Source organism: Phocoena sinus, chromosome 21, assembly GCF_008692025.1.
Source record: "Phocoena sinus isolate mPhoSin1 chromosome 21, mPhoSin1.pri, whole genome shotgun sequence".
Lineage (NCBI taxonomy): Eukaryota > Metazoa > Chordata > Mammalia > Artiodactyla > Phocoenidae > Phocoena > Phocoena sinus.
Window position 1 is genome coordinate 4674557 of NC_045783.1, and position 23434 is coordinate 4697990.

General features: G+C 40.2%; 1 long non-coding RNA gene across 2 annotated transcripts in view; it reads right to left on the minus strand.

Annotated features, from left to right (window-relative positions):
- The window catches only part of LOC116746794, a 251970-nt gene that overhangs the window by 205494 nt on the left and 23042 nt on the right, over positions 1-23434 (minus strand). The window contains exon 3 of one of the 2 annotated variants that reach the window (XR_004347876.1): positions 1204-2000. The exons of the other annotated variant lie outside the window; for it this stretch is intronic. This is a non-coding gene — a long non-coding RNA (uncharacterized LOC116746794). Of the gene's footprint in view, positions 1-1203; positions 2001-23434 lie in introns of those variants that run through there. 2 annotated transcript variants of the gene reach the window in all.

The following is a 23434-nucleotide window of genomic DNA, read 5'->3' on the forward strand; positions in this document are numbered from 1 at the left end:
TCAACTCAAAACTGTACTTGGCATTTTGAGGACACTGTCATACTCTGCTCCCTTCATGGCTTTGCTCACAGGAGGGAACGTAGAACACACAGGTGGGCGGGGAGGAAGTCGTTCACTTGCATGTGGCAGGCTCCTGGCAAGCTCCAGAGGAAATATCAGTGTGAGGTCATGGATTGGCAACACCCCAGAAATAGGAACATGCAGTCCACTTCGTTGCAGCAAACGCTTATTTTTAAGTAAGCTATAGCCATTGCCATAAAATATACACACATTTAAAAAAAATCAAATTCTAGGCATCTGATGAAAAGGTATTAGTAAACACTTTTTTTAAAATCCCAAGTTAATATTTATTTTAAAAATTGCAATGAACTCCTTTTTTGTGTTTTGAAAGACTTTGCCCTTGAGGAAACCGATGGCATATTCACACCAGAATCCATAAAATACAAACACTCTTAGAATAAAGTTGTATTTTTCTAGCGAAAAACAAAAACAAAGCAGCTTTTGCGTAACTGTATGGCGTACCTCAGGGTAAGATTTTTTTTTTCCAACACCAAAAGGTGAAGAAAGTAAGTTGATACACAGTTCGGTTGCTGTCTTTCCCCTGTGAAAACTCAGAGAAACAAAGAGAGCGATGTCATTGTTTTATGATTTTAACTCTGCTGGAAAGCTGCTCTAGTAAGTTTCTACTGCAGGGCATGCATTTGATGAAAATCTTAAAAGCAGTTGAATGGTATAAACCGTTGACTTTTATCCTTCCCTATCATGAGTCCCTTATTCTTTGAAGGATCTTTCCCCGGGAAGCTTTCAACTTCCATTGTCATGCGAAGCCTCTTGTATCCAGAGAGAAAACTAAATTAACTTTTCAAGGACATGGTGGTCTGGAAAGAGGAAAGTTATTTACGAACTAAACATAAATTCAGAAATCGAAACAGTTCCTCCACTGAAGTTAAGTTTTGTGAGCAACATATTTTCTCCCTTAGACCTATAGAGATTATAGGTGAAACTCTACCACCCCGCCACAAAAATTCTGCCAATCAGATTGTCTGTATCATTTATTCGTTGGATTTCACCTCTTCATTTTTACTTCAGTTAACATGCCACTGAATGAATTCTGAAAGCCAGTTATAGGCATCACAAATTTTCAAGAAATGTCTTAATTTTAAGTGTTTTATGCTGTGCCAATACAGTAGTATAACTACTGTTTTCATCTTGCTGAATATAATTCTTCTAGAAAAAGCAGATTTCCTCCTTTCAAAAACTTAAGCCTGGCATTACTCTGCATCCTCATGTAATGTAAAATCAACTGAAAATTAATCTCTGCAATCAGCTGTTTGAGTTGGAAACAGGTAAAAATTGAATACCACCAGCCTCTCCACACACCTGTAATTACACACACACACGTTTAATTCTTCATATGTGAATTATAGAAGAGGCTCAGGAAATGTGGGTTGTTCTACTGCTAAAGGCAGATACAACTCAACCTGTGAAGAACATTAATAATAATAGTATAAAATTTTAATATTAATTTAGAGCAAAAAGTAAGCCAAGACTTCAGGCTCTTTCATACAATTACACAACTTATATTTATAAAACGTCTGCTCTGTGAAATGCTGTATTCACCTAGTAACCCATTTCCATTTCATTTCCTTCCGTCCCTTGAACTTGACTGGTGTATCTTTTTTTTTTAATCAAGTCTTAACCCTTTAACCTACTAATGAGAGGCCTTAATGGACTGTTGAGTGGCAGCCATTCTTAATCCCTATGATCGCTTCAGTGTTAGCAGAGATGGAAATTAAAATTATTCACTCCAGAGCCTTCATTTGTATTATTATATCATTTTATGTTAGTCTTCATCGATTTGAGTACTTCATGGGCAGCCATGTCTGTGTCCAGTTCCCATGTGCTGCTTTTCTTTTCACAAGCATTTTGGAAGAAGATGAATATTTCTGAGCCGCAGTGAATCAGATTATAAATACCAAAAGATTTCAACAAGAGGGTAACTGAAAAGAAAAAAAAAAAAAAAGTCAAGAAAATCTAGGCCTAGCTATAGAAGCAACAGATGTAGATTTTAGGGGACATAAACCCTGTTTACTTTTGGACTAGTGTCTTGTCCAGCCAAGTTTAGGACAGGATAGAGCTAGGACCCAGGTTCCCGGGGTCTCAGCCCAATTTGTCTTCCGTTACTCCACTCTGCCATCAGCGTCTCCTTACAGAAGAACACCTACCGTACCAAATAATTTACATAAATCCTTTTTTTAAAAAAAGAATGAGGGTAGAGATTAGTTGCTTTTAAATGAAAAGTAATTTTTCATTATCTAATTAGGTATCTGTTCATCTGTGATCGTATTTACCAGTTTCAATTTCTTATCAAATCTACATTCATATAAATTCACCTTCCACACGGATGTTTTATCTTCCCTTTCCTTTCATTCTTTCTTTTTTTTTCTTCCTTCTTCCTTTTTTTCCCTTCTTTTTCTCTTTATGTTTAAGATTATGGATTTTTTCTACCTTAGCAGTTTTTCCCATCGATAGTAAGTCAGATGATGTAAACCACTGGCAGGTGTACAACTACAGACTATGTGGGACATGATTATACCAAGATGCTGTCTCCTTTGTCTTTCATATTCAAGTTTTCACCTCAGAGAATGATATCTCTGTGAATAAGTAGAAAAGGTCAGGGTGCGATCCACCACACGCACACACTAAACATAAGAAGCCTGCCCTTCTGTCCTCTGCACTATGTTAGTTTCAGGTTTAGGTGACATTCTTTAGCATCACCAACCTCCCTGTTATCCCTGCTAAAACCTAAAAGACATATTTACCTCCTTCCTCTTCCGCATCTCCCAGAATTAACCGATCATAAAGTCCTTCTGATTTTTCTCATGACTAAATTTCAAATTATTCCATCTTTTCCATTTGGCCCTACTATTCCTGCCCTTCCTATCTCTCAGCTGGATGATGGCAATGCACTTTTAATTGGTCTTTTTTGCCCCAAAGCCCCACCTCCATATTACTGCTAAGATGAATTATCTAAATTAAAAATCTGCTGAAAAGTCTTTAATGGCACTTAAAAATATGTCCAAACTCCTTACTCTCTCATGCATGGTCCTCTGGGATCATACCTTTCCAGTGTCTACCGTTTCAGTATTTCCCCACCTCAGCCCCATGTGAACTTCATAACAGTTCTTACAACTGTTTTTACAACTCAGTTCTGGCATCGCTTCCTCCAGGAAGCCTTCACTGGCTTCCCAATTTGGAGCTAAGTAACCTGTCTAACCATGACTCTCATAACATCAAACCGCTATATTGGAATTATCTATTTATATGTTTGTTTCTCCTACAAATTCGCAAGTTCCTTTCACAGTGAAAAGTTCTCCTTAAACATCGTAGGTATTCACTTAAGATGTGTCTAATTCTCTAATCAGTGAATTAATTAATGAGGTGTCCTGAAAGAAAACATGACCCACAATGAAGATTTTTGAAAGGAAAGATCACCTTCAAACAGAAAAATAGCAAGAAAGATTTCACGGTGGCAGCAGCATTTGACGTGAGCGTTGTAAGATGCGTAAAGTCCAATAAGCAGTGTTCCATGAAAGGACTTGTCAGGAGAAGATGTCAAATACAAAAGTGAGAGACTTGTCAGGAAGCAGGATGTAGTCCAGCTTCACAGTCTTGGAATACGTGGTTGGTGTAAAATAATGGGTGGAAGTAAAGACTAGAACAAAACGATGAAGGATCTTTACCTTCAAACTAGAGATGCTGACCTATGTTCAATTAAAAAAAAAAGGGCTATCATTTATTCAACATAGACTTTGTGACACAGATATAGTGTATGTAGACGTATATATACTGTATAGATATAACCTCTTTAAACGTATTGACAATTAAACCATGAGTAGATACTATATCTATTTTACAAATAGGGAAAGTAAGGTATATGGAAGTTAAGCAACTTCTCCAAGATCACACAGCTAGTTGGTATAAAACCAGGATTCAAAACCAGACCATCTGGCTGAGAAACTCACACTCTCAAAAATGCTGAGGATTTTAAATCAGGGAAAGAGAAGCAAAATCTTGGGATAGGTTTATTTTTAACCCATCAAGAACCTGCTGAAGTTCTGATTGTCTACTTGATTGGTTGGTTGAAAGCTAGATTCAGTCATGGCCCAGGATGGATGAAGTTAAAAGGACAGCACTTTCTTTTCTTTTTTTTTTTTTTTTTGAGTAATGTAAAAAGAAAACAAAGAATAGGGAGAATAAATAGTAATAATTCTTCTAGATTTTTTAATGAGTGACCACTAAGCCACCCCTTAACTCTGTATTCTAAGGCCCCCTTTATCAAGACGCCAAGTAATACACTGGTGAGATGAAGTGTTACCTCTATTCTTGAAAAGTGCTGTTATCTGTGGATAAGGGTAAGTTGCTTGAGCAGAGAGCTCAGATTCTCACCAGCTCTACGCTTCTTGTACGGCCTCCCCTCCCTCAAAAGTCTTATAAGAAGTACTCTGCCGGTTGATGGGGAAGAAAACATTTAACCTTCGTTTCCTAAAGCAATGTGTTAGACCCATGCAGAGGTGGACCGATACAGCATTTCACGACCATCAGGGGAGCTGTGATGGACAGCAGGAAAGATTCACCTTCCCAGGGGGCACCAATTTTGGTGTGGTTGGGGAACTGTCCCTGGGGATGTGATATACACCTCAAACCATCATCAGATATTTGATGTTAAGTAACACAGACAAAACACACAGGCCTGGGAACCAAGGAGTGAAAGTAGCATCTCTCACTGTTACACCTGCAGTCCCTCTCATAATATTTTTGCTTCCCACCCCTGAAACTTTGGTATCTTGATTTTTAGAGGTTTTCGTACCATAGCGTAGATGGATAACTTCCCCAACACCAATGATCTCCCTCTGCATGTTAATAATAGAACACCCTGCATATTTGTTCAGTGAATGGCTGCCCAGTAAGAGACAAGTTCCAGCTTTCCACTGCCTCTATATAGAGTTATGTGCCATAGTTCTAGCTAATGAGGTGAGATCTGAAGATGTGAAGGATGCATGCAACTTCAAGGTCAAATCCTTTCAAAAGGAAAATTCTTGAACTTCCCTTCCTTTCTTTCCACATGTGTGTGGGCTAGAATTCACAGGTATAAAGCAGATGAGCCAGTCCTGAGCATGCAGATGAGACCCTGAGGCATTACAGAGCTACAAGATAGGACAGGATTGACAGAACCCCTGGATAATCTTATTAAGCAAAGATACTTCGATGCCTTAAACCACCGGCCAACTCTGGACTCATGTGAGAGGGAAATAATTATCTCGTTCAAGCTATGATATTTGGGGCTTTCTTCATTACAGCAAGTTAGCCTGCACTGTAACTTAAAAAGGTACCCAAGGGAGAGATGCTCTCAGCTGAGAAAATGAAAATGGTCTCACTGCACTAGCAGACGAGGTCTGGTCACCTGGGGGTCCACATGTCACTGGACCAACAAAGAAGAATCGTCCAGTGACATGCATTTACTGCATTTACTGGGGTGATTAATACAGTTAAAGGGGAAATAGAGTAACTGCTAAATTGTGAAGATAAAAAAAATATGTCTGGAAAACTGGGGATCCTCTGGGTTGCCTCCCAACTCTACTATGACCAGAAAGAGTTGAGTTACCCACAGAGAATAAACCCTGATTTGTTTATGTGCCATCTGAGGGAAAACAGGGCTTGGAATGGGGAGTGTAATGGTTAATTCTACGTGTCAACCTGACTGGGCCACAGGGTGCCAAGATATTGAGTCAAACATTATTCTGGGTATTTCCATGAGGGTGCTTCTGGATGAAGCTAACATTTGAGTCAGTAGACCCAGGAAAGAAAACTGCACTCCTAAATGTGAGTGGTCCCATCTAATCAGCCCAAATGAAATTTTCAAAAGCTGCCTCCTTTCGGTTTTGCATAAGGGAACCCCTCCTGCCTGACTCTTGAGCTGGGATGTTGGTCTTTTCTGACCTTTAGACTCAGACCGGAACGTCAGCACTTCCTGTGTGTAGAGACGGTAGGGTCTCAGGATGGAACTTACACCACCTGCTCTCTTGGTCCTCAGGCCTTTGGACTTGGACTGGAGCCACACATCTCCTCTCCTGGGCCTCCAGCTTGCTGACTGCAGACCTTGGGACTTCTCAGCCTCCATCCTCGTGAGGGCCAATTCCTTATAACGATCTTGACCAATAGCTAGCTAGCTAGCTACCCAGCTGGATAGCAAGAACCAGATGCTACTTGTCTGTTGGAGAACCCTGACTAATACAGATAGTGAAGGGAAGAAGTTATAAACGTCCCCTATGTTCTCATGAAAGTTATATAGAAATATAGAAAAATAGGGCTTTAGAAACTATCAATATTTTCTTAATTTCTCTTAAGTATCCCATATCACTTCTTTATCTTTTCTCCCTTTCCTCTATTGCTTTTCTATAGGGTCTTCAGTTTTACAAGTAGTGGTTAACTTTATAATATAGTCCACAGCTTACAGGATGGCAGGGAGGAATGGATATCACCCAGAGATGTACGTAGGAACTGGTGAGACCTTGGATCTTCTGCCTGAATCGAGTATACTTTGTTGTCTACATGAGGAAGAGGTGCTGTTGGTTAGGTAAAAGCATGTTTCGTGTGTGTCTATTATTGTTCTGTTGAAATTTGAGGATGAGAAGCAGGTCATGTACGCTTTCTGACGGGACCAGGAGAATGGCAAGAATATGAACTGCTTCACTCAACACCAATCCCACTGCTCTGCTGGCATCCCCTCCTGTACTGCCGGAGCTAAGCATCTAGAGCAACCTGCCTCCCCCAGACTGTCTTCCATCCACAGCTCTTTCCGTCCTTTAAAGTACGCCAATCAAATAACTCATTCAAGATTCTGATTAGAGGGTCTTTCCTGGTGGTGCAGTGGTTGAGAGTCCGCCTGCCGATGCAGGGGACGCGGGTTCGTGCCCCGGTCCGGGAAGATCTCACATGCCGCGGAGCGGCTGGGCCCGTGAGCCATGGCCGCTGAGCCTGCGCGTCCGGAGCCTGTGCTCCGCAACGGGAGAGGCCACAACAGTGAGAAGCTCGCGTACCGAAAAAAAAAAAAAAAAAAAAGATTCTGATTAGAAACTGATGGATGTGGGCAGATGCAGATCGCCCGTGAGCTGTAATCTGTAGAGGGACACTCTGGATTCAACAGATGGATGCCCTAACTGGGCAGCTTCCTCATTTGGGCAGATGTGGCTTGGTTTTGAAGCCAGAAGGAAGGGGCAGCTTCCTGGTGGTGGCCGAGGCAGCAGCTTCCTCTGAGAGCCACCTTGAGGGGGGAAGCCCAACTCAAAACTTCAGTTTTCGTAATGCCGTGAAAGCCATGTAGCGCTTAGAATTATTTCTGTTTTTAAACTGCCCAGCTGGAGTATTCAAGTGTAGATAATAAGTAGCATTATAATAGTACTGTGATTTTTTTGTTGCCATCTCCTCTTTTTGATAATTTACCTGAGTAAGTAATCAAGATGACTAAGACATCTTTAATGTCAAACTTTCTGTAAATCAAAAGTGTAGGGAAGGTGTAGAAATCAGGAGAGCAGTTAGGACTAGTGAGTAAAGAAGAAACAAATGGTTAAAGTTAAGAGAGTGACTAGAAAGGCCAAGAGAAGCCTACAGAGATAGAAAAGATGGCCCAGGGTAGAATTTCTGGAATAACAGTGGGAGAAAATTAATAACTAATAATAACAGATAAAGCAGGCAGAGATAGGAAGACTATCAAATTCTGTGTCGGGAAAGCCAGGGTGACGGATTTCTGCAAAAGTGAGGAGGGGCATTAGTGTCTGATGTCAAGGGCTTATCAAGGAGGATGAAAAATGGAAAAGGACCATTGTTTATGTCATTATACAATCACATGTGACCTTCAAGTTTGTCGATCCGTTGTTATGGACTTACGGTGGAAGGCAGATTGTTGAGGGTTAATAAATGAGAGGACGCAGCAGAAATGGAATATTTGAGGGTGTCAAAATATTCTCTTTCCAAAAGTTTTGTTTATTTAAAAGGCACATCAGAAGCCAGTTCCCTGCGGAAATAGCATGATCAGAGGAAAATTTCTATTCTATCTTATAGACAAAGGAGAGAGGCTAGTGGGGCGGAAGAAACTGAAAATGAAATCGAAAGAAATGATAATTAATAAAGAAGTGTTCAGAAATAATAGGGGAAAACTAGGATGAAAAGCTGAAGTTATGCAGATGATCTAATAAGAGCCCAGAAAAATCATTATTTCTTCCAACAAGGAATCATTTACTGTATAGGTTAGGAACATTAATTTAACCAAGAAATCTCTCACGACCAAGTTTCTCTACTTTCTCTGTTCATCAGAAAAAATAAAGAAACATAATTTTGTTGTTACAAAGATGTTAGGAGATTGTGCCTTACCATTCACATTCTGGGAGAACAAGAGTTCAGTGCCACTCTAGTCACAACTCAGAACAACTCTGCACCTTTTGGAAACATGGAATTGCAGAACGTTGCAGCTAGAATGGACCTTACAAGAGAATGTTGAGTTCTTTGCTCCTCATTTAAATTAAGGTTTTCAAAGAGGTCAGATGCAAAGGAATTCTAACTGAAACACAACCATAAAGAAAAAATTGTTGTCTCTTCCAGATACACTTCAGACGGAGTTCACATGAAGCCTGTGGTTCAAGGACAATTGTCTAAGTCCACACAAGTGAAGTTAATTGGCAACAAAATCTCTATTATGTATGTTTGATGGAAATGATCTGGGTGAAACAGAATATACCTGTATACTTCGGGACCAAACAAAATCATAGCACCCCTTGTCTTAGAACATTATTTCCCTCTTTTTACCTTGAATCATATAGGTTGATTATCCATACTGAATTCAATAAGCACTTTTCTCCCCATCATTTTGTCATCCATCTTCATGGTTTAGTTCTAAGTGAATGATCTAAAACTTAATGCAGTTTCTCATAAGGGTAAAAATACTCTGAATCAGCATTTTGGGGCCCTGAGGACAAAGAAGCCATCATGTTTGAGTTTCTCTGAGAACTGTTGTAAAAGCGGTAGTCTTAACTAAATTCTATACGGCAAATCCACAAATCAGGGTCAGCACAACAGACACAAACCACACACTAACAGAAATGTTGGAAAAGGCTGTCTCGGGCACCCAATCTTTCTACCATGGAGTTGCATAAGAATGGACCTTGGGGGAATTCCCCGGTGGTCGAGTGGTTAGGACTCTTCTCTGTCACTGCCAGAGCCCAGGTTCAATCCCTGGTCTGGGAATTAAGATCCTGCAAGCCATGTGGCTGGAAAAAAATAAAGAAAGAAAAATAAAAATTCTCCAGTCCTACAAAAGTCACTTTAAAAAAATGAAAAGAAAAAAGAAATAGAAAAAAATTAAAAAAAAAAAAAAAGAATGGACCTTGGGCATGGACACTTCCTTACCGAGAGATAAGGAGCTCACACAGCTCGCGCTGGGCTTATCCCCTTGTGTGGATGCTCTGCTTAAGCCTGTGTGACATATGGTACCTGGCCAACCCCACTGCTTTATCTATCCTCTGTGGGGAAGGGAAGCGTCCTTCCATTGTGCATGAGAGGCATGCACGTAGGTGAATAACCCTGCGTAGCTGTGGGAAGAGACCTGCTGGCCGTGGGGGACCAACGCCCACTAGTAAAGCTGAACTTTTGCTGTCTCTTCATGTAAGTAAAGCATTGCTCCATCCAGTGCTTGACTGCACTGTGTTTTCCTTGGCAACTTCCATACAAGATACAATCATGAGAAGTGTTTGGACTTCTATTCCTGGTGGTTGGTGTAGTGATGACCTTTGCTATTCTGCATGGAGTTGGAGCCCTCCCTATGGGAATGATAATCAATGCTCAACAAGAAAGAGATTCAGAGAAAACAGAGTGTCACTTTCCAGTACTAGGATACATCTATCTGGCAACCTTCAAGTAACAGAAGTCTTTGTACATTTCAGAGACAATGGACCAATAGCAAATATAATTAACAACCTCGCATGGGAGACAAAAATGTTAGTTGGCCAAAGGAAGTACAGGCAGATTGCCAAGTCTCTGGAGATTTTAAGAGGCTTCCGGCTCTCTATTAATGGAAGTACATTATAATATTTAGCATTCATAGGCTTAAAAAAATGTTAATCACCTCGGTGAATGACAGCCTCTGAGATAAACCCCAGTGAAACCCACCTCATCTCCTCGTGTTCATGCCCTTGTGTAAATTCCCTCTCCTTGAGCGTGGCCTGGACCTAGTGACTTGCTTTAATTGAGTAGAATACAGTAAAAGTAATGGGATGTCATTTCCTCAAAAAAGTAGTGGTTTTCATTTTGGTGCCCTTTTTCATTCCCTCCATCCTTCTTCACTCTGAACGAAGCCAGGCGCCATGCTATAAAGTGATCCATAAAGAGGCCCATGTGGCACAGAACCATCTCCATCCAAGAGCCTGTGAGGACCTGAGACTCACAGGGGTGACTTTAGAAGACAGTTCTGCTCCATCAGGACTTGAGATGTCTGCAGCCTCTGCTAACAGCTTAGATGCAGCTTAACGAGTTGCCCTGGTCAGAGACACACAGACACCCCTGTGCCCCATGCCTGACCTACCAGAAACTACCCAAGAACCATGTCTGCTTTAAGCTGCTAAGTTTGAGGGTAATTTATCACACAACAATAGATGACTCATACAGTCTCTAAATTTCTAATGTTAGATCTGTCCTTGGGATAAGTAAGGCATTTTATTTATTTTTAACAGTGATTTGAATCCAGGCACTATTCTAAGTACCGTACAAATATTAACTCACTCAAGCCTTACAACAGTCCTTTGAGTTAGATTCCGCTGTTATTTATTTTTTTGTAGATGAAGGAACAAACCACTTTTCCAATGTTCAGCACTTCAAGAGGTAAAATTTAGATCCACACTTTTAACTCTGATGCTCTGCTGACTCTACGAGACAGTCAACGTTTGTTATTTTCATTGCTATTTAGGCAGACACCTCCCCCCAAATAAATTCCCTGCAACTGAAGTATTCTAGTCAAATAAGCAGTTCATGAGTGTCTCAAGCCAAGAGCTCTATCTGTATGTCTTGCCTCTACCAAGCACCTACCACATAGCATACATTCAGAAAACGTGGGTTGAAAAATATTGACTTAGGGGATGGGACAGCAGTGGGGTCATGCAGAGAAGAATCATCCCATGTGAAACGAAACATCCCAGAGTTAATTTTACTGCTACTCACACTCCCTATAATTATTTCAACCCAGTCTATAAAAGGAAGTCCAACCGTGCATTTACATAGATGCATTTTTCTAGCTGTTTCTCTTTACTTCCATCTTGTACCAGTAGGAAGGAAAGGTTTATCAGCTGGTCAATGACAAAGTAATTTATGAACAGTGGAAGTAATTTGGAGACACTGGACGCTCACCTGGGCGTTGGGAGACCTTACTTTGTTGTTAGTAATCATGCAATATCACACCTTCTGTATTCATTTTTAAAGCTGAGTGAATTGGTCCTGAATGAAGCCTCATGAGATTGTTTTACAGTTAATACACAGAATTACCGTCAAGTAGAGGGAGATTTACATGGGCATCGTAAAGTATCAGTTCATCTCTGAGATGTCTCTCCACTTACAAATATTTCTTTTTAAAAATTAATACATATATATAAGTTTGGCTACAATGGAATACAAAGGAAAGAAGAAAAAATGCAGTAGTGAAAAGTTCAGGGAGAAAACACAATGAAGCAAGAAGCCAAGAAGCCCGTGAGCTTAAAACAGTTCAAGGGAAAAGAGGCCGTATTGTTTGGATCTGAGTCACTATGGTAACTGCAAAAGGACCTGGTCCACAGAATTAAAGGAGCTCATTTGTGAGTCCCTAAGAAAAGCTGCAGATATGACTTCTTTCTTTCTCAAAGAGGGCAATTTCACAAAACAGAGTAGGGATGAGAGGAAACAAGAGGGGAATGAGATCAGTTCCCTCTACCCCAATCCACGTGGTACCACCCGAACTCACAGGTATTTGAACATCGAGTTTCCCTTACTAGGAAAAGTTCAGAGATAGTTCAAAAATGGTTCTTTAATCAACTGAAAAAGAACAATCCAATGTTTAGTTTTCACGACATTAAAGAAACACTGGAGAAAAATATAGATATGGAGTGTGTATTAATGCCAACATAATTACCAGTATATTCTGTGACTGGAAATATGGAGACTGCTTTTATTATTGAGAACTTACAGAGTGAAATATTGCAAAAGGGCCTTATTAGAGTATATTTTCACTTTCCATATTTACTGCTATATTTTTGCACATCCCTTCAACACCTTTGTTTATTACTTGATTTTTACGAAAATACAATGTAGAGGTCACACATATGCATTGTTTTATACTAGTAATGAACCCCCAAAGTGGAAGAGAATATACAGCAAAAAGCAGAAGGGAGGGCTTCGGCTGTTAACAGAAGAAATTCTGTGCTTCAAAATTAAATACTGAATTTAGTTGCTAAATATTTTGTTTCTTGTCAGTAAAAGCTTCCCTCCACTAGAGCAGTATTATAAGTAACTAATATTTGCTAATAATTTTATAAGTTTGGAAGTGCTTTCAAATTCCTTTTAATCCGTACAAAAGCCATGTGAGGTGTGAACTGCAACTATCTCCTTGATGAGAAAAGAAGCTCAAAAAGCAAAACGGCTTGTCCTAGAACACCAGAGTTTTCAGTATCAGATTTCATTTGTGTTTCTCACTGCATGCTGCCTATAATTACATTGCTGAGGAATATGCGATGCTCAGGAAGAATCAAATCAAGGTAGCTAGTCACTAATAGTATATCGTTTCCTTGAAACAGGTATTCCTGATATTTAATTCCCATAAAACTGTCATCACACGCAAAATATGACCAATAGGTAAACAGGGAAAATAATTACACCGACTTCAATCCATATGACAAATGTATGTCTAGAGAGCAGAAGAAACATGTTTAAAAGAAATGGGGAAATGCCTGTAGATAAACCAAATTATGCAACTGCATTCAGAAATAAAGGCCCTTATGGCTATTTCTGTTTCCAGATATTGAAAAAAAAAAAAGTGGAAGTGCATTTTCATGATTTACTTTTAAATAAGATTGACACAAATGTGATGACTTGGGGACTTAGGGTAAAAATCATACCTAGGAAAAATGATAAATACGTTTATAGAATATCCTACACAATAGAATTATAAGGAAACCACGGAATTTCTGATGTTTCTTTGTCATCAGCAAGAAAGTGGTAGGTGCCGTGGCTATGGTATCACCACACATAGCAGAGCATGCATATAAATGAGCACACTTTTTTTAAACTTTTTATTTTGTATTGATGTATAGTTGATTAACAATGTTGTGTTAGTTTCAGGTGTACAGCAAAGTGATTCAGTTATACATACACATGCATCTATTCTTTTCCAAGTTCTTTTCCCATTTAGGTTGTTACATACTATTGAGCAGTTCCCAGTGCTCTACAGTAGGTCCTTGTTAGTTACCCATATTAAATCCAGCGGTGTGTACATGTCAATCCCAAACTCCCTAACTATCCCTCGCCCCCGACCCTTCCCCTCTGGTAACCGTAAGTTCGTTCTAAAAGAGCATAGTTTTAAAGAAGATTTCAACTGTGTTTACTTTAAACATTCTAAATATTAGAATACTAAGCTCTTCAAGGAGTTTTAAAAAATCCTGGCAAAGCTACACGGAAGGCATGGAAAGAATACCGTACCGCTGAAAAAAAAAAAGCAAATTAAACGAGTCACTTTAGCCTTGACCTAAACTCAATGACAGGTCTGATATTCTGAATCTGTCTGGGAAAACTATATTCCACAACTGCTTGAAAAAGCTATGGGGCATCGTGATTTATAATAGCAGTTCTGAACAAATAAAAACCCCACGTTTTTACACTTGAACAAAATTGGGCTTGGACAACAGGGAACCTGAAACTCATTTGGATTCACGCCGTGTTTCAAAAGCACATCCCTAGGACCTCTTAGCATCCGTCGCGGCCCTAACTGATGGGCCGGACCAAGTACTCCAAGCAGAGCTACACGTTGACCAGACTCTGCATGTTTAAAACCTCAGGGGCTGCATACTTGTACAGGCTAGCTTTTCTTTTTTTTTTTTTTCGTTACGCGGGCCTCTCACTGTTGTGGCCTCTCCCGTTGCGGAGCACAAGCTCAGCGGCCATGGCTCACGGGCCCAGCCTTTCCGCGGCATGTAGGATCTTCCCCGGGACGAGGCACGAACCCGTGTTCCCTGCATCGGCAGGCGGACCCCCAACCACTGCGCCACCAGGGAAGCCCTATCTTTTCTTCTTCCAGTAGGACACCTGAAGGAGGCCGGGAGGCAGAGAATGACTGTAATCCAAGTTGGAGATCATAAAAGTATGAATTAAAGTTTCGCTGCCCATCTGTGACATTACTTTTGAACTCACTCTGTTACTAAACTGATCACATATGGGTTTTCCCCAGTAGTCCAAATGTAATTCAGGAACAACAGCCATCAATTAACATTCATGCCTTGTACACAGATAAGAGAATGGAGCTCATTTTTACTTTGTACCAGGAAGAGATGAAAATCTGCAGGCACTGAATTTCAGGAGCTTTAAAGTGTGTATCTTTTTCATATTCTCTGAATTATACTACAGGACGTCTGAGACCCCCAGAGCTCAGCCTCCAATATCCTCTGAGACTGAAGCAGGTGTTGAATAGGGAAAATGCTCTCTAATAGCTTGGTCAACTGCACCATTCTATTCTTATTCTTTTCTTGGTTCATAATATCTATTTATTCCTGAAAGACTCAGGCACAAATTGAGCTACATCGCTGTAAAAAATGAGAGAAAGAAAAGAACAGCCAGCTTCTGTCCCTTTACCAGGAGGGGTTACAACAGAACTTAATAGGAACACGACTGGATCGGGGCAGACAGGCTGATAAAAGGAGGTCTGATCCTCCATAGGCAGAGGCTTTTAAGCCCCACGTGGCACAGAAGGATATCAAAGTTTCCAGGCTGGATTCAGGAAATCCAGTTAACATTACCGTTTAGCCTGAACACATGGTTTGAATACAATAGATGGTTTTTATTTTTGTGTTATAAAGTCGTATATGGTATTTTGGGATCTGACCCAACTATTCAGAAAATTTTTAACTTTTCCCATAAAAGTAAACTGACAGGGACTTTTCATTATCAATACTTTTCTAAAATGGATTAAACATTTCGTTCCCTAAATTATGCTGCATAGGTAATGTTTCTTTCATCTTTTTTCTTTATTATCACAAAACCTGTATAATTTTATCATCATACCAGAGCAGAAGAAGTTACTATTTCATGAAGATATAAGCTATCATGGTGATTTCAGCCTGAGCCTTGGAGAATTCTATGTACAAACAGATATTTTATAATAAAAGTGATTTTATAGTAAAAATGATTCTGATAATGAGTACGATATAATATTGATATCCAAAAGTCTTTGTTCCAAAGATTCTGCTCTTCTGAACTCCTCAGAAATCCTCAAGCTAAAGTTGTGTAGATGCATTATTTGTATGTTTTAGTAACCAGATAATCTATGACTTTCCTACACAGGCAGAGGAAATGGGAATTATATAATCAGTTACCAAATTGGGCAAGTGATAACAAGCCTATACAGACCTATCAAAAGTGGTCTACTCCTTCTGCAAAGGAACATTTCCTTCTAATCAGACGAAGGCCTGGACCCCTCACATCCCTGTTCTTTGGCAGACTGACCTAGAGCAGCAGCAGGGCTGTGATACACTCTGGCTGACAGAATGTTTCCCCAGCCTGGGAAGTTCCACTGGGCAGATCTACGGAGAATGTGCAGGTCACCACACTTCACGTACTGACGCTTAATGGAATTTGGGTGGGTTTTTTTCATGTGAGAATTACTATGACATTTTATTTTAGTGTTTTACGTTCACTCCAACTTGAATCTGTACAGATTTTAAACAAGAAAATACACCATGTACACTTTATTTCATGTTATCTGCTATATAGTTTTATTTTAACTTGGGGACTCACTCCCTTTATTCTATACATATTGTTTTCTTTGAAAAAATATATCATTTTCTAAGAACATCTCATATTTGCTGCCTTCATGGACTTTGTCCTGTCATTATTTCTACTTAAATTGCTCATCCCCAATCTTTACCCATTATAAGTCTTCCAAGAACCCATTCATCTGCTAATTCCTCAACGATTACCCCAGACAGACAGAATCTCCCTCTACTCTGGACTCTTAGAGCCACACTTGCAGTGTGTGTTACTTCTTGTGTCTATTTAGAGAATTATTCTCAAGATAATTATAGTACACAGGGTAAGAGGAAGAAGAGGGGTGATAATATATTCTCTCATCACCGGTAGGCGCTCAACGCATACCTACTAAATAAAGTGTCCTGGCAATTAAGAACAAGTCTACGTGTTCGTATATTTTTCTTATTAAATGCCATTTATTAACAATTGTAAATTTTTTCAGGAAAAATTCTAACAATGGCAACTCTTTTACGAATTTATTGTAAGCCCCAAAGTGGTATTTTGTCTTTAAAATCACTATTAAACATCCAAAGTTCTGTTAAAACTCTATGAGTACCAGAAACTACTGGCCAACATATGAAAATAAAAGGAAAGAATGCCATGACAAAGAGGAGGAATCAGACAGAGTAGGACACCAAAGGAAATCTACAACATCACAGGAAATGACACCTTGAATCTACTGCTCTCAAGCAAGGAGTGAATATTACAACCGTATCCAAGTAACTGATGTAGGCAAAATGAAAGGGAAACTAGTAGAAAAAACATTCACACAAAACTGGATTGACTCTCAATGGCGTTCATAAATGGTTTCATAACTTACAAAGCATAATGGTGCACCTATACCCTCCACCAAACACAACATGGCAGGTTTAAAGTAAAAAAAAGACAGTTCAATTATACAAAAATACACAATACAGGAGCCAGGTCACACAGCACAGAGTGAGCTAGATGGCTAACACTGTCGAGAAAAATCCTGCAGGGGAGAAATGGATTTGAATTCTTCAGGATAACAACCAAGTCAAAAGTCAGTCTAACCACAATTTTCTTTCTGAGACAGACCTATTCTGCTGACACCAAGTTGCGCTGTGCAGACATCATTAATGAGTAATTTATTCAGATAAAATTATTTGCTCTTTCAGGATATCCTTATTTAGGACTAATCCAAGATGAATTTTTGTTTACCATAAATTTTGCCCTTCTGTGATTTCAAACTTATTTCAGGCATGTGGCTGCATAGAATAATTATAAAGGGCTTTATCTTAGAGCAAGTTAAAACCAGATTTTTATAGACCAGTATTTTGACTTCCTCTCCATTTTTAGTGGGTTTTCTTTCTTTTAATTTGCCTCTTCCCAAACCCACACCCAGCAGTACAAAGGCTGGAAATTCCCCTCCATGTCAACGCAAAAATTTTATTCAGGGGCTTGCCTGGTGGTGCAGTGGTTAAGATTCCGCCTGCCAATGCAGGGGGCATGGGTTCGAGCCCTGGTCTGGGAAGATCCCACATGCCACGGAGCGGCTAAGCCCGTGTGCCACAACTACCGAGCCTGCATACCGCAACTACTGAAGCTCACGTGCCTAGAGCCCGTGCTCCACAATAAGAGAAGCCACCGCAACGAGAAGCCCGCGCACTGCAACGAAGAGTAGCCCCCGTCTGCCACAACTAGAGAAAGCCCCCGTGCAGTGACGAAGACCCAACGCAGCCAAAATTAAATAAATAAAATAAATAAATTTATTTAAAAAAATTTATTCAGACATTTGTGAATTCTACGTCTTCAAGCTTAGCCTAGTTGGTTGAGAAAGCTAGTTCTTGGCTTCCTTCAACATTCCTCACACTTGTGGTGCCTTCCAGCTGTACTCCAGAGTAGCTGTCTCATTCTTCTTGAGTTGGGGTAAACGTCTACATAACAAGAGCAAAAAGATCTAACAAAGGAGCGGAATTGTTCAATTATATGTTATCAAAGTCCAGTTAGGGGGAACAGAGTATACCCAGTAACATAATTCTTAAGAGGTCAATTGGGAGAAAAACATCATGTTTTCTACTAAATGCAACCACTTGCAAAATCCTGTATGTTAGCTCTGCAGATGTACTTCCTTTTAAAATAGCTCTCTGGGGCTTCCCTGGTGGCACAGTGGTTGAGAATCTGCCTGCTAATGCAGGGGACACGGGTGCGAGCCCTGGTCTGGGAGGATCCCACATGCTGCGGAGCAACTGGGCCTATGAGCCACTACTACTGAGCCTGCGCGTCTGGAGCCTGTGCTCCGTAACAAGAGAGGCCATGATAGTGAGAGGCCCGCGCACCGCGATGAAGAGCGGCCCCCGCTCGCCGCAACTAGAGAAAGCCCTCGCACAGAAACGAAGACCCAACACAGCAATAATTAATTAATTAATTAATAAACTCCTACCCCCAACATCTTCTTAAAAAATAAATAAATAAATAAAATAAAATGGCTCTCTGTAGAATTTAGCAGTTAAAACAAAAACCAACTGTAAACCAGACAGATTTCTCACTTTAGGCTCTGTAGACCACCAGTTATTTTGTTCCATTTTATGATTATACACATTTGGGTTAGGTATCAATGGCAATAAAATCTTGCATTTTACAGATCCTTCCAGGAGAATGTGGACTACGGTTGTAAATACTTATTTATAGAACACAGTGCCTAAAGGAAATTTTCCCCCGGTCCCCAGTACACACTAAATAAACTTTACATTAGAGCTCTAGGGTCAAAAGTGGGGAAAGAAATAGCCTTTCTTGAGTTGTTACAGGTGCTAGGCCTGGAATCTTGGGTGCTTCGTGTCGGTTTCAGCACTTGACCCTCTAAGCCCAGAAGGAATCGGTCATGGTCATTGTATAGAGGCCTGGAGATTGATTTTCCCAAGTCATCCAGCTAGTCACTGACACCATTGAGTCTGATGGCTCCAAAGTCTACGTGCTTTCCACCACAAAAATGCATCTATTTATCAAAGTGGAGGATGAAAAAAGATAAGCTTTGGGTACAAAAAGGCAAGAGCAGGTTTCCTTTGCAAAATTTATTTTGGCTTAAAAGCCCACATATCTTCCCAGATCTAAATCAAATACCTCCTGACCATCCTCTTCCCTTTTTTGAGTCACTAACCAGAAGTGATCTCTCCCTCCTAACACTCTGCAAATATGTTTTCATCTGACAAATCATTACTACATCAAACTCACGGGACGGCGCTCAACACCAGGGTGTCCCTTTTTACACTCACACCTATTTCTTAGTTTAACGGTCAGAATGTCAACTGATCAAACGTCCAGGCGAGTCCCCCTGGCCAGAGCTCGGCGGGAATAAGACCCCGGAGTTACTGGTAATTTCTCTGCGTCCTAATTACTGTCTTGAGTCCTCTTTCTCCCTCCAGAAAGAAATGGAATTTGGAAGCGTTTGCTCAAAATAATAAGAATAATGATTCCATAAATCTCATAAGTACTTACATTTCTGTGCTTCTCAGTTTGTGCCAGAGTTCATCATCTGTACATATGCAAAGTTCCAGAGAGCTCTGTGGAGCCCGAGAACTCAGGGAGCCCAGGGTCCACACCACGGGGAGGGCCCAGGGCGGGTAGCAGGGTCAGAGCAGGAACCAAGGCACAGAGAGTCTGGACAGACGGGGCCTCAAACAGCCCTGCAGTTTTTCTGTGTGACCAGGGACAGGTAGGAAGCGGACGTATTGGATATATATCAGAAATGACCTGGATGGTGAAGACCAGGGTGATGACAGCTCTCCTCAGCAGACAAGTGAGCAAAGATTGAGCGTCAGCTCTGTCGTCCCCAGTGCCTCACCAAAGCCCTGTCCCTAAGTTCCCAGAACATACACTCAATCCTTGGATGAAAGGAAAGAGGATTCTCCAATTTGACTGAATGTGTCTGCTGGGGAAAAGGAACTGGCTCAAAGTATACACAGAAAAATTAAAACCCACATTGCATATATTGAGTTATAAATGCTTTATACGAACTAACTCAAGCCTCAGAAAAAGCTACTGATATTATTTTTATTGCTAATTTGTACACGTGTAAACAGAGACATTTTACAGAATAGGAAACAAGGTTGAATAACTTGCCTAAAGTCACACAGCAAATAAGTGGCAAAGTTAGGATTTGACTCAGGCTGAGTCACTATTTATTATTAGCATCACCAATAACATAAACTACATAACTGTCACCTTTTGCAAGTATTAATTCATAGTGCTGTTTACCAAACATTGACAATAAATTCCTAGTTCATAAAACGTAAAAAAAAACTATAGTAATAAGTAACGTCATAGAAACGTTAAAAAAATTGGCTGATGAGGTCCATTTCCCCCTAAGTAAATTAAACTAATTAGAAGCATATTCACATATCATGTAGCATTCACTAGAAAAATCAGCAGCCAGTAAAAATGTGTATTATTGATATATTCAGTAGTATTTTGTAATAACTACAATCCATTAGTTTTACTTTTTTAATGAACATAAAAAGAAAGTATTAGTAATATACCAATCTTTATTACAACCTCTCAACCCATCCACATAAGACTATATTTAAAGATATGGTTTTATTTTCTTCCAGGACAAGAAAGTGATGTTCTTTATTTAAAGCTTTATTTTTCAGATCAAGATAATTTAGCTCTTGTCATTGACCATCTCTCTTTTAGAAAGAAAAGGAAGAAGTAAGATCCAGCTTTAGAAAGCCCTGATCATTTGGTTTCAAATTTACACTAGAGAAACTACCTACATCTAAATGGAAATGTGCAATTGTTTTCTGAATCGTTGGTATCTTTAGCAAAATTAGAGCTAACCAGCATGAAAACTCTGCTACTCAAAACCACAGCTAACACAAACCTGAAGTATGTTTCTTTGTCACCAACTTGAGTCAGAATTGCCTTAATTGCATTAGAATCTGAAATTTCAATTAACCTTATATATTTTTTAACTATCACTTCCCATTTTCTCTTCCCTAACCTTTCCATAGTTAATGATGCACAAGAATCCTGTTCCTTACACAAACTAAGATATAAATATGCAAGAATCCCATTAAAAACCAATTGGTTGGGGGCTTCCCTGGTGGCGCAGTGGTTGAGAATCTGCCTGCCAATGCAGGGGACACGGGTTCGAGCCCTGGTCTGGGAGGATCCCACATGCCACGGAGCAACTAGGCCCGTGAGCCACAACTACTGAGCCTGCGCGTCTGGAGCCTGTGCTCCGCAACAAGAGAGGCCGCGATAGTGAGAGGCCCGCGCACCGCGATGAAGAGTGGCCCCCGCTCGCCACAACTAGAGAAAGCCCTCGCACAGAGATGAAGACGCAACACAGCAAAAATTAATTAATTAATTAATAAACTCCTACCCCCAATATCTTCTTTAAAACAAACAAAAAAACAATTGGTTGAGCTTCCCTGGTGGCGCAGTGGTTGGGAGTCCGCCTGCCGATGCAGGGGACACGGGTTCGCGCCCCGGTCCGGGAAGATTCCCCATGCCGCGGAGCGGCTGGGCCCGTGAGCCATGACCACTGAGCCTGCGCGTCCGGAGCCTGTGCTCCGCAACGGGAGAGGCCACAGCAGTGAGAGGCCCGCGTACCGCAAAAACAAACAAACAAACAAAACCAATTGGTTGAGGTGTGGATTTGGTCATTATTTAAGTCATATGCCTTATACTGAGTGGGATGGATACCCCATCTCAGTAACTATAACCCAGCCCTCTATTACGGGGCCTTGATTTCCTGATGAATAGAAGAAGTAAAGCTCTCCTAGGAGGGAAGAAAAGAGTACAAGAAGGAGAAAGCTAGCTAATAAAAAACCAGCTACAAGCTAATAAAAAGACTGATGAAACTATTATACAAATGGAATATTGAAGGTTTGCAAAATACATTTTAAAAACTATTCAATCATCACAAAATAAAACAAAGAGAAAATATATTAAGCTCTTAAATACATAGGACTTTTCCAAAATGGTGCAATAGTCGTAATTAAATGAAACAAATTAATAAATTGAATATAGACATTTTACGTGTTATTTTCATGATAGTAGTGGAGAAAAATAATAATCATAATGGGTAAAATGAGAAATCTGTTGACCTTATGAAAACGAAGGCTGGCATTTTTAAAGTTACATGTTCTTTTTCCTATTTTAATTTAACACTTGGAAAATGCTTACCACGTGTGAGGTTTTTGCAGGGTTTTGCGATAACACTAATCCTTAAGGAGCTCACAGTCTTGCTTAATAAGCAGTCCTTTTTTTTCTTCTCCAGAATAATACCAATAAGAATTTATTTTTAGAATTAACTAACCAAATATCAAAAAGGTTACCTTTTGTTCATAAGTCCATAAAGGATTTCAGCTTACCGTCTTTGTATTTCCACCAATAATCCTCTGAAATGAACTTCTTTTGAAGGCATGCTATTCTACTTCTAGTTTCTATTTTGTAACTATCCCCAAGACAAACAAACATTATCTGAATTTAAAAGGTGTTGACTGACATAAACACTGCCATTAACACTGGTCAACAGAATTAGGGAAACTGAGTTGGATGCATTTCTCAACTTTATAACTTTCTGTTGTTTGATTTGATATCATGTGTATATATTACCTGTGTAATTTAAAAAGAAGTATTTTATGGAGGAAAAACAAAAAGAATCTGTTGGTGTAGGCACCACCAACCTTAACACTTTTCAGCTGTGTTCAGAATCACCTTACCATGGATGGAATCCGGGTAAGCTGCTTTGCCACTAGCTTTGACAGTGGAAGAATACAATAGATTTTGAAAATAGTGAGCTCCCCATAGCTTGCAACAAGAGTTTTGCTGGTTGGCACCTTCAACATGGTGGACAAGCTCTGGTTTCTCTGACCACTCACTACATGCAGAAACTGATCTAACAACTTTATACTAATGAACTCATTTCATGTTGAGTTTCTATGTATGATATACAGTCAAGGGGGTTTTCTGTTTGGGGGGTTTGTTTGCTTGTCTTCTGTCTCAATCATTTTCCTGTTCATTGTTGTTCATGTGTCACTGAATTCACATTTTGTGTCTCAGAATGATTCTCACCAAAAAAGGATTTTGCCCATATACGTTCCAGACATCTTGTTGTTTTTTTTTTTTTGCGGTACGTGGACCTCTCACTGTTGTGGCCTCTCCCGTTGTGGAGCACAGGCTCCGGACACGCAGGCTCAGCAGCCATGGCTCACGGGCCCAGCCGCTCCGCGGCATGTGAGATCTTCCCGGACCGGGGCACGAACCCCTGTCCCCTGCATCGGCAGGCGGACCCCCAACCACTGCGCCACCAGGGAAGCCCCAGACATCTTTGATTTTTCTCACCACTTTCAATTTTTAAAAAAAATTATTGCTCCCACTT